The 12,418-nt window shown below is 42.6% G+C and overlaps 1 protein-coding gene across 4 annotated transcripts in view; it reads right to left on the reverse strand.

Annotated features, from left to right (window-relative positions):
* The window catches only part of eya4 (EYA transcriptional coactivator and phosphatase 4), a 526,724-nt gene that overhangs the window by 485,248 nt on the left and 29,058 nt on the right, over positions 1-12,418 (reverse strand). Inside the window, exon 1 of one of the 4 annotated variants that reach the window (XM_048531660.2) lies at positions 4,205-4,239. The exons of the other annotated variants lie outside the window; for them this stretch is intronic. The gene's annotated coding sequence lies outside the window, so the exon portion shown is untranslated. Of the gene's footprint in view, positions 1-4,204; positions 4,240-12,418 lie in introns of those variants that run through there. 4 annotated transcript variants of the gene reach the window in all.

Raw genomic sequence — 12,418 nt, forward strand, 5'->3', positions numbered from 1 at the left:
ACACCCTTTAGAGCAGTACCCTAACATTTCAAGCTGTCTCTCCATTGTCTTCGAACCAAAGTGCATCACTTCAGAATTCTCCACTTTAAACTTAATCTGCCAATTTGCCTCTCCTCCAACGATATGTCAATATACTTTTCAATGTACTTTTCTACACTCTTCCCCTCAGTTGACAATTCTCCCAAGTTTTATGTTTTCTAAAACTTTAAAATTGTCCCCTGCACACCAATATCTAAATCATTTAGATGTCAGGTAAAATAAGGTGGAGAACTCCACTGTAAAACTTTCTTCTGGCCAACCTTTCACCCATTAACCATTACTCTCTGTTTCCTGTTCCTCAGTCAACTTTGAATCCATGTTTCTACTGTACCTTTCATTCAAACCAAAACTTTGTTCACAAATCTGTTGTATGGCACTATATTGAACACGTTTTGAAACAGCATGTACGCCAAATCAGTTACCTCAGTTATATTTTGAAAAATCCACGAGCAAGCTAGTTAGATCTTGGTCTGTACATTGGTTGCTTGTTGTGATCTGCCTGTACCGCTTGTAAACAAAGCTTATCACTGTATTTCAGTACATGTAACAATAAAATCAATCAAACCATCAGGTATGGTTTTCACTTAACAGTTGAACAACTCACTGGAGGAGGAGGAGGTTCTGCGAATATCCCCATCCTCAATGATGTAAGAGCCCAGCACACCAGTGGAAAAGATAAGGCTAAAGTGCTCACAGCAGCAATAATCATCAGCCAGAAGTGCTGATTGGATGATCCATCTCGACCTCCACCACTGGTCTCCAGCATCACCCATATTAGTCTTCAGCCAGTTCTATTCACCCCACGAATACTGGATATTGCAAAGACTTTGGGTCCTGATAACATTCCAACAATAGTACTGAAGATTCATGCTTCAGAACTTTTTACATCCCTGCCATGCTCTTCCAGCTCAGCCATAACATTGGCATCTATGCAACAGTGCGAGAAATTGCTCAGGTTTTTCCTGTACACAAAAAGCAGGACAAGTTCGATCAGGTCAATTACTTTTTCAACAGCCTACTCTCAATCATCAGTTAAGTGATGGAAGGTGTCATTGACAGTGCTATCGAGAAACACCAGCATAACAACGATCTGCTCACTGATGCCCAGTTTGAATTCCACCAGAGTCACCTCAGTTCTTGACCTCATTACATCCTTGATTCAATATGGACTAAACAGCTGAATTCCAGAGGTGAGGTGAAGGTGACAGACCTTGATGGCATCAAGGAGCCCTAGGAAAACTGGTATCAATGGGAATCAGGAGGAAAACTCTCACTGGTTGGAGCCATACTTCACACGTAGGGAAATGGTCACGGTTGTTGGAGATCAGTCATCTCAGCTCCAGGGTATGTCTGCAAGAGTTCTTCAGGGCAGTGTCCTAGACCCAGACATCTTCAGCTGCTTCGTTAATGACCTTCCTTCCATTATAAGGTCAGAAATAGGGACGTTTGCTGATGATTGCACAATGTTCAGCACCATTCATGACTCCTCAGATACTCAGGCAGTCCACGGTCAAATGCAACATGATCTAAATAATATCCAGTTCAGGCTGACAATTAGCAAGTAACATTTGCACCATACAAATGCCAGGCAATCACCATCTCCAATAGGGGATGATCTAACCACTACTCCTTGACACTCAAAGGCATTACCATCATTAAATCCCCCACTATCAACATCCTGGGGGTTGCCATTAACCAGAAACTCAGCTGGACTCACCATATCAATACAATGGCTACAAGGGAAGTATAGAGGGGATGTCAGAGGCGGGTTCTTTACACAGAGAGTTGTGAGAGCATGGAATGCGTTGCCAGCAGCAGTTGTGGAAGCAAGGTCATTGGGGTCATTTAAGAGACTGCTGGATATGCATATGGTCACAGAAATTTGAGGGTGCATACATGAGGATCAATGGTCAGCACAACATCGTGGGCTGAAGGGCCTGTTCTGTGCTGTACTGTTCTATGTTCTATGTTCTATGTTCTAAGAGCAGGCCTGAGCCTAGAAATATTGCAGTGAGTAACTCACTACCTGACTCTCCAGAACCCAAAACCTTCAAAGCACAAGTCAGGTATATGATGGAATACTCCGCACTTGCTTGGATGTGTGCAGCTCCAACAACACTCAAGAAGCTAGACACCATCCAGGACAAAGCAGCCCGCTTGACTGGCACCAGACCCACAAAATATCTACTCCCTCCACCACGAATGCTAAGTAGCCGCAGTGTATATTATCTACAAGATGAACATGCAAAGATCCTCAGACAGTATCTTCCAAACCCATGACCACTAGAAGGACAAGGGTAACAGATACATGGGAACACCACTACCTTGCAAGGTCCTCTCTAAGCAACTCACCACCCTGACTTGGAAATATATTGCCATTCTTTCCATGTAATTTGGTCAAAATACTGGAATTTCCTTCCTAAAGGCATTGTGGGTCTACGTACAGTAAATGGATTGCAGCAGTTTAAGAAGGCAGCTCACCACCACTTTCTCAAGAATTTAAGTAAAAAGCCATGGATCTTTGTCTTCTTTTACTCAGCAACTCTGGAATGTTGTCCCAAGGAGCTCCAATTCACCTCATCTCTGGAATAATGGACAGTAACTGGGAAATACTTGTAGGACTTGAGAATAGCCTGGGGTTGGGATCAAGTTACAGAGATTGGATGGGGTGAGACCTTCAAGGCACAAAAGCACATGTGCAATAATTTTGCATTTGAACCATTACTGTACATGGTTCCATTAAGGTCAACAATGATGGAGAAGTATGACAGTATGTCTAAAATATGGCAGCAAAGGTGGGAATGAGGTGAAGTTTATGGAGGGTTGGGACAGGAGGCTGGATAAGAACATGTCAGAGTAAGCGAGTCTTGAATTATCAGCAGCAGGTTTTGCCACTATGTCAGTCAACATTACAACAGTGGAATAAGTTGTTTTCTGAGAACGTGAAGTCAGAATTTGTGCTCAGAGTGGACCAGACTGTAAATTTCTAATGTCTGATTTAACTTAGAATAATAACCAAGAAGGGTCTAGAATTGCTGGTTAAGGTATAGAGACATACCAATCGAACATATTCCAGTAAGGTCAAAAAACTGGTATGTAAAGAGCTCTCTGGTTGACCACTGCACTAAAATATAACTGAAAAGTAGGTTTATTGCAGATGCCAGACACAGTATACAATCAAGAACAACACAATAACAAAATTGCAGGAAGGAAATGAAAAGAAGATAAGAAAGGCAAAAGAACATGAGAAAGGATTAGTGGCCCACATGAAAGAGAACCCAAAACTCTTTTACAAACATTTAAAAGGTGAAAAGATAGTTAAAGGAATTGCAGGCCAAATGCAAACAAGGAATTTCACAGAGTTAGAGGGCATGGCTGCGGCAGTGAATGAGCACTTTTATTTGGTTATCACAAAAGAAGATAAAGTTAATGTCACAGTAGAGGCATGCGATGTAGGGATATTGGATAGAATATAAAGATCTAGAAAGGAAGAGCCAAGTAGGTTGGAATCACTCAAAGTTAACACTTCACCTGGTTTAGATTGAGGTCTTCTTGGTTACCAAAGCAAAATACTGCAAGAGTGAATAACCTTAAATAAAAGCACTGAATGTTGTTAATATTCATTGACCTGAAGCACTAACTCTGATTCTCTCTCCGCAAATGCTACCTGATCTGCTGGTTATTCTCAGCATTTTTCTAATTTTACTGTTTCCTAGATTATAGGGGGAGCTAGGCTGCAGATTGCAACAGTTCTGAACAACAGTCTCAAACCTTCATTGGATGTGGCAATGGGGCCAGAGAACTGGAAGGCTGCAATACAGCCTATGCAAAAGAACACAAGGCACAAACCTGGTAATTATGGCTGATCAGCCTAATGTCATTGTTGGGAAAACTACTAAAGATGATTGACAAAGACAAATTAATTGCCAGTTGGAGTAGCATAGGTTAATAAAGGATAGCCAGGATGGATCTATTAAAGATAATTATGTATGACCAACTTTACTGAGTTTGTAATAAATCAACAGAGGGTGGTGATATAAAGATTTGACCCTTTACCAGGGTAGGATTCCACATGACAATGTAAGGTTCAGATATGGAGCAACTTTATTGTGAAAAAGGCGTGACAAATGTACACGCTTAAAGCTAAGTTCAGGCAACAACTTACAGCTTTATACTTCTCGTCTCAGCACTGGGTGGAGGAGCTTCTTCCCTTGTTTTGGTCTTCAGCGTTTTCTGTTTCTTTCTTCTTGTTCTTTTTGTCTTTCTTCTGTTTCTTTGCTGCTCTATCAGATCCCAGACACAGGGCCTCTTTTTATGCTACAGCCTCTTAAGCAGACTCCCCTGAGACTGCCAATTAAGTTCCTGCACAGTCCACTACACAAGTATGCATTTCTTGTGAGTTTACACGAACAGCACTTCCTTGTGCATGGGCAAATATGTATTCCTCAGTGATTAAATGTAGCTTCTAAATTAAATTATTTCACTATACAAGCACAATTTCTCATTATTCATTTGCTTTGCAGGTAAAAAAATGTACAAAATATGAAATTCACAGAGTAATGAAATGAATAATGTACTTTTGGAGAAATGTGATTGTACTTTATGCTATGGATGGCTTGGCATTATTCTTACCTTGGTTGCAAGTGTCTTTGATTGCCGTCTGCATTAACTATCACACATATCATTTGTAACATGGTGTCAGGAATGTTGCAGCTGAAAGTGTATGGATTTCCAGAGTTGTAAGACAGCGAGCTACTGTGAAAGAAACGGCAATGAAGGAGTAAATAAAAGCCTGCACCTTTCAATTACTTGGTGAGTCAGAATGGCTGTACATTTTCCACTCTTTGCTCCTGGGGAAATGAAAGCAGATATGAGCCAGAGTTCGATTCTTTCCCACTCTCAGCGGTAAAATTACCAAGTGGCGACTGAATAGATTATTAAAATAAAAATGAGCAAAAAGAGTAGCCACCCAAGGTCATGTGGCACCTGTGGAGAGCCAGTATGTGGACAGTGGGCCAAAGTGAAGGAGGTTAAGCTCTTGTAGGGCATGCGAGCCCAGCAATGGCTAAGCACTTAAGAAAGACTGTAATGTTTAACTTATAACTTTGTTTCTTTATTTTCCAATTTTGTATGTAAGATTTTGTACCTAGGTACGTTTCTACCTAAAAAGATCGCGCTGGGAATGGTGACATTGACATTGTACACGTTTCACTGTACTCCTGTACTTCTGACAATAAAATCTAATTCTAATTCTAAAACTGCCATCAAGGATGTGAAAGAATTCTACCAGCTGTACTGGAGGCCAAATCTCACCGAGGAGCAGAAGCCAGAAGGGATAAACCTGACAAGACCAGTAATACTCGGAAATAAGTGTTCTTCCATACTGGAGGTCCATTTTCAGGTCTAGAAAAGAAGTCAGATTATTATGCATTGTTTCCAAGAGCCAGACTGCAGAGATTTTGAAAGCTTTAAGAATGCATTTTGAATCCCGTGTTATTATGGATGGTATGTATTCAATATCAGTGTTTAGGGGGAGAAGAAACTTTTGATTAATTTGTGACCTCACTGGCATGTTTGCTGAGTGAGACTGGACAACCAAATGATGTCCCTATCAGAGATAGGCTTGTCTTCGGCATAAGACATCCAGTCAAGGGTGCACATCTGCTGAAAAGGGAGAAACTTACGTTCAAGAAAGTTATCAATGAGTGCAGAAGCTTTGAGTTGGTCAGACATGAGCTACAGCTTATTAATGGGAGAATCGATCAGGCTTTTGCATTGTGTTGACAGACTTTCCAAGATGAAAGAGAACAAAAGATTGTTTTAAAAAAGGAACACTTGTAAAAAAGTCAGCAGAAAGAGCAAGGTCACGGGCAGGATGTAACAATTGTGCTGGATATTACATTGTAGACTTGAAGTGTTGTACAGCCTACACCTGCTCCTAGTTTCTATATTTTGACAGAAGCAGTGCAGCAGAGGTTCGCTAGGCTGATTTTGGAAATTACATGTATGTTCTGTAAAGAGACATTAGTTTGACTGGGCCTGTATTTACTAAAAGACACTGGCACTGCCCAAGTACTACAGTGGTTTAAGAAGGCAGTGCATTGTTAGTTTCTCCATAAATGCTGGTGTCGGCAGCAATGCCCACAACCCATTGATGAATTTTAAAAAAATCATGAGTTTCACAGACCTGTGTAAAGTGGCAGAAGAAGGTGAACCAAAAATGAAGTTCTTGAGATCTCCCTATATGATGGAACAATCCTCGTGCCAAGGGGACAAATGAAGCTGAGGGCCTATTGCCATGGGAAGAATGAAGATCTGGAGTTCCAGACAGTATACATTAAGCAAGGTCCACTCAGCTGAAACAAGTCTAAAACATGGACTGATAAATCTAAATGTGCCAGAAGAGAATTGCAGCATTTCGCAGGCCACCAAGTATGTGCCAGCGAAATAGATCTTAAAAGTTTACAAAGATATTTTTACAGGCCTTGCATGTCTCATTGTTGAATATCAAGTGAAGTGGAGAAGAGTGTTAGATCAATGCAATCTGCCAAGGCGAATTCTAGCTGTTCTTGAGTCCAGCCTGAAAGTTAAGATAGAAGAACTGAAAGTTAAGGGAGTAATCAAAAATGTGACAACTTTTATAGACTGGATTAATAAAATGGTAGCAGCGCAAATAGCCCTGCAAAAACAGACCTAAAGAATCTCAATAAAAGTTTGAAGGGATCTTATTATTCTATAGCAAGCATTCAAGAAATTTTGCCGTCCCTTGCCCAGACAAAAGTATTCACTACCTAGGATGCAAGGGATAGTTACTCGCAAGTGAAGCTGGATAAAAGCAACAATGTTGTAACTACATCCTGGATGCTGTTCAGGAGATACAGATGGTTACACCAACATGGGCCACATGGGACAGTCAATGTTTTTCCTAGACTGGAAGCTATTCTGGATGATCTATGGATGTGGAGTTACAATGGAGGAAGCCATCACGAATGATGTTCAGAACTGAAGATGGCTGAAGTCAAATACACAGGGCATGTATGGACAGCAAAAGGATTTGCCAGGATGCTGAGAGCTATGAATGTTGGGAATAGCCAATGTGAAAACTGTGAAATGATTTGTTGGATATTTGAATGTCTAGCAAAAGACATTGCCTAATTTATTGTCAGAGTGTGAAGTTCTATGTAAGCTTACTGCTGTAGATGTACAGTGGTCCTGGGGCACACTTGTTTCTAAATGTCAACCTGGCATCTGTTAACTTTTTCAAGATTGTGTGCCTTGTCATCATGTTGTTCTTTAGTGGATCTATGGATGGGAATGCCAGCCAGGCAGAATATGATGCCTTCCAGTCCTTCTAGTTGAACATCTCTATTGGAAAGTCTTCAATATGGACATGATTCTAAATGGTTGTTGGTTAAATCAACATCATCCAGAGACTGTCCTGAAGATGGGGAACATATGGCCGGTGAACATCACCAAACTCTATAAAGTGCATGCACTCTAGAAAGAAGCAAATGGGAGAGAGCTGGTGAATGTTGATCTCTAGCAGGGTGTTTTATTTGATGTGGCAATGTTTATGTTATTTCCCACAACATAACAAATTAAGTGTGAATATCGTGGAATTCACGAATCCAACAGACATTTATTTGACTAGCAAATATATGCAAATGTTGCATTCTCAAGTACACAGTTATCTGGGCTAACATTCAGCTGTTAGATAATAACAAAGCAGAATGCTTTCACTAACACTGTCACACTTCAAGTGATCCAGGATAAGATGGAGTATGAGACATTTAGACTTTCAAGTCATGTGCTATGATAAAGTGATAATATCGTTAATGTATCTCTTCAAGATGTACAGACATAATGCAGCACCCGACCCACCTTTTTCCAAAGATAAAATCTTAACCCAAACAGATATACGTACTTCTCTATTGGAATGTGCTGGCAATTTAATAATTTTACAAACAGATGAAACAGATTTTACAAGATTTCAAATCTCAAACTAATACTTTGGAATTTGATATCTCGTCCTGACCTGACAGTTATACATCCATCTGGAGAGGTGAGTGTTTTTCTCTTGTGCACTTGTTTGACAACTTGATTGTATTGCTACCATTTGTGTCACTCAATATCATCTCACAATCATTGTACTGTATTCTGAATATTATTCCTCTTTGTGTGTAAGTGCTGTGTTATTTTTGGACTGAGTTGGCTTCTGTTCTTTACAATGTAGCACCCAGATCAGTAATGGCTTCACACGGAGTCATAGAGTCATTGAGATGTACAGCACGGAAACAGACCCTTCGGTTTAACTAACCATGCCTACCAGGTAACCTAAATCAATCTAATCCAACTTGCCAGCATTTGGCCCATATCCACTAAACCCTTCCTAATCATGTACTTGTCCAGCTGCCTGTAAATATTGCAACTGTGCCAGCTGCCTACACCACTTTCTCTGGTAGATAATTCCAAACATGCACCATCCTGCTTAGTCCCCTTTTAAATCTTCCCCCCCTCACCTTAAACCTATGACCTCTAGTTTTGGTCTCTCCTGTCCGAGGGAAAAGACCGTGGCTATTAAGCCTATCCAAGCCCCTCATGACTTTACAAACCTCTACAAGATCATCCCTCAGCCTCCTATGCTCCAGGGAAAATAATTGAAAAAAAATAGAATCACCAGCAGACATAGTAGCCACGCTGCATTCAAGCTCCTGGTCCAGGGATCATATATCTCTGTTTACTTTCTTTGTTTCTTTTTCTTCTTTGCTTTTTGTTCTCTTTTCTTTTTAAGGCCTTTTAAGGCAGTGGCAGCAGGAGAGAGCAGGCCAGCAGTGTGGAGGAGAGAGTGAGCCAGCTATTCAGGATAGCAGCACAGGCATGGTAGGCCATCCATATTCTTTTTTCCGTCTCTCTCCTTCTTGTGTTTTTTTACTTACCTTCTGGAATTCTAGAGAGAGAGTGTGGCAGCGGCTATGGATCCTGAGCGATGTCACCTGGAGGTCTGGTGTGGAGAAGGGGTTGTGGGCCTGGAGCAGTGTTGGCTGGAGGTCTGGTGTGGGGAAGGGGCTGTGGGCCTGGAGCAGTGTCAGCTGGAGGTCTGGTGTGGGGAAGGGGTTGTGGGCCTGGAGCAGTGTCAGCTGAAGGTCTGGTGTGGGGAAGGGGCTGTGGTCCTGGAGCAGTGTCAGCTGGAAGTCAGAGATAATGGGAACTGCAGATGCTGGAGATTCCAAGACAACAAAATGTGAGGCTGGATGAACACAGCAGGCCAAGCAGCATCTCAGGAGCACACTCTCTGATGAAGGGTCTAGGCCCGAAACGTCAGCTTTTGTGCTCCTGAGATGCTGCTTGGCCTGCTGTGTTCATCCAGCCTCACACTTTGTTGTCTCAGCTGGAAGTCTGTTGTGGGGAAGGGGCTGTGGGCCTGGAACAGTGGTAGCTTGAGGTGCAGTGCAGGAAAGTGGCTGTGGGGCTGGAGCATTGTTAGCTTGAGGTGCGGTGCAGGAAAGTGGCTGTGGGGTTGGAGCAGTGGTAGCTTGAGGTGCGGTGCAGGAAAGTGGCTGTGGGGCTCGAGCAGTGTTAGCTTGAGGTGCGGTGCAGGAAAGTGGCAGTGGGGCTGGAGCAGTGTTAGCTGAAGGTCTGATGTGGGGAAGGGGCTGTGGGCCTGGAGCAGTGTCAGCGGAAGGTCTGATGTGGGGAAGGGGCTGTGGGCCTGGAGCAGTGTCAGCTGAAGGTCTGGTGTGGGGAAGGGACTGTGGGCCTGGAGCAGTGTCAGCTGAAGGTCTGATGTGGGGAAGGGGCTGTGGGCCTGGAGCAGTGGTAGCTTGAGGTGCGGTGCAGGAAAGTGGCTGTGGGGCTGGAGCAGTGTTAGCTTGAGGTGCGGTGCAGGAAAGTGGCTGTGAGCCTGGAGCAGTGTTAGCTGAAGGTCTGGTGTGGGGAAGGGGCTGTGGGCCTGGAGCAGTGTTCGCTGGAGGCCTGATGTGGGGAAGGGACTGTGGGCCTGGAGCAGTGTTAGCTGAAGGCCTGATGTGGGGAAGGGACTGTGGGCCTGGAGCAGTGTTCGCGGGGGGTGCGGTGCATGAAAGCGGCTGTGGGCTTGAGCCCAATGTTGTGAGAGTGAGTCCAAGGTGTTGGTGAGGTGATCCCCTGGCATCTGCAGCCTCAAAAGCAGAAAGACTGTTGAACTTTTACCTTTATTCCTTTATTTTTCCACTTAATACTAGAAAGAAATGTAATGGTATTAACTTCTAACTTTATTTGTTTATTTTTCTACTTATACTAAGAACAATGGAATTGCTTTACTTTTAACTTTGTGTCACTATGTCACTAGTTGTATTTAAATTTTGTACCCAGGTACCTCATACCTAAGGTGCTGCCATGTGTGGTGACCATGTACACTTTTCACTGTACTCCTGTATTTCTGTATTTGACTCCATGTGACCACAAAGTTTACAACAAATCAAAGTAGTCCCAGCCTATTCAGCCTCTCCCTACAGCTCAAACCCTTCAGTCCTGGCAACATCCTTGGTAAATCTTTTCTGAAACCTTTCAAGTTTAACAACATACTTCCTACGGCAGGGAGAGAAGAACTGAATGCATTATTTGAAAAGTGGCCTAATCATAGTCCCTGTACAGCTGCAACACAACATCCCAACTCTTATACTCAATTCCCTGATCAATAAAGGCAAGCATACCATCCATATTCTTTATCTACTTGCATGACCACTTTCAGGGAGCTATGGACTTGAGCCTAAAGATCCCTCTGTACATCAATGCTATTCAGGGTCCTGCCATTTACTATATACTTTTCCTTAACATTTGATCTCCCAAAGTGCAGAACATCACATTTACATGGAATAAACTCCATCTGCCATTTCTCTGCCCATATCTGCAAGTGATCTATATTCTACTGTATCCTTTGACAACCTTCTACACATTCCACAACTCCTCTGATATTTGTATCATCTGCAAACTTAATAACCTGCCCATCTATATTTTCATCCAAGTCATAATACACAAACAGCAGCGGTCCTAGAGTGGATCCCAATAGCACACCTCTAGTCATTGACCTCCAGCCTGTAAAACAACCTTTCACCACTATCTCTGCCTTCTATGGGCATGCAAATTTTAATTCCACACAGCCTAGTCACTGTGGATCCCATATTTCTTCATCTGCTGGATGAGCCTGCCAAGACAGACCTTGTTGAAAGCTTTACAAAAATCCACGTCGACAACACCTGCTGCTCAACCCTCATTGATCACCTTTGTCATCTCCTCGAAAAATTCTATCAATTTAGTAAGACTTGACCTGCCCTGCACAAAGCCATGCTGACTGTCCCTAATTAGGCCATGCTTTTCCAAATGTACATAAATCCTATCCTTAAGAATTCTCTTCAACAGATTCCCCCTGATGTGAGACTCACTGGCCTATAGTTTCCTTCTTGAACAGAGGAACAACATTAGCTACTTGCCAGTCCTCCGGGACCTCTCCAGTGGCTAGCGAGGATATAAAGATCTTGGTCAAGGCCCGAGCAATCTCCTCTCTTGCCTCTCTCAGTAACCTCAGGTAGATACCATTGGGCCCTGGGATTTATCCACCCTAATGCTCTTTAGGAGATCCAACACCAATTCTTTCTTGATCTCAAAATGCCCTGGCTTTTTAGTATGCTCTACACAAATCTCACTGTCCTCCATATTCTTCTCCTGGGTGAATACTGATGCAACGACTCATTTAGGATCTCACCAACATCCTCTACCTCTAAGCACAAGTTCCCTCCTTTATTGTTGAATGGTCCTACCTTCTTCCTAGTCATCCTCCTGTTTTTAATATATGCATAAAATGCTTTCAGATTCTCTTTAGCCCTACTTGCCAAATCATTTCATGGCCACTTTTTGCACTCCTAATTCACTGTTTGAGTTCCTTTCTGCTTTCCTTATATTCTTCATGGGCCTCATCCGATTTTAGCTTCCTAAACCTTACATATGCTTCTTTTTGTCCTTTTGACTAAATTCCCAACCTCCCTTGGTATCCAAGCGTTCCTTACCTTGCCATCCTTAACCTTGCTCCTTACTGGAACATGCTGATCCTGCACTCTAATTAGCAGTATTTTAAACAATTCCCACGTGGCAAATCTGGATTTGCATGATAACAGCCTGTACCAATTAACACTTCCTAGCTCCTGCCTAATACTGATTTAATTTTCTCTCCCTCAATTTAACATCTTGCTGCCAGCTCCTGACCTGTCCCTATTCATTGCTATCTTAAAATGTAAGGAGTTGTGATCACTATTTCCAAAATGCTCTCTCACTGAAAGCTCAGTCACATGAGGCTTATTAGCCAATACAAGATTCAGCATGGCCCCTCCTCTAGTTGTACTGTCCA

Source organism: Stegostoma tigrinum, chromosome 4 (assembly GCF_030684315.1).
Source record: "Stegostoma tigrinum isolate sSteTig4 chromosome 4, sSteTig4.hap1, whole genome shotgun sequence".
NCBI classification, from domain to species: domain Eukaryota; kingdom Metazoa; phylum Chordata; class Chondrichthyes; order Orectolobiformes; family Stegostomatidae; genus Stegostoma; species Stegostoma tigrinum.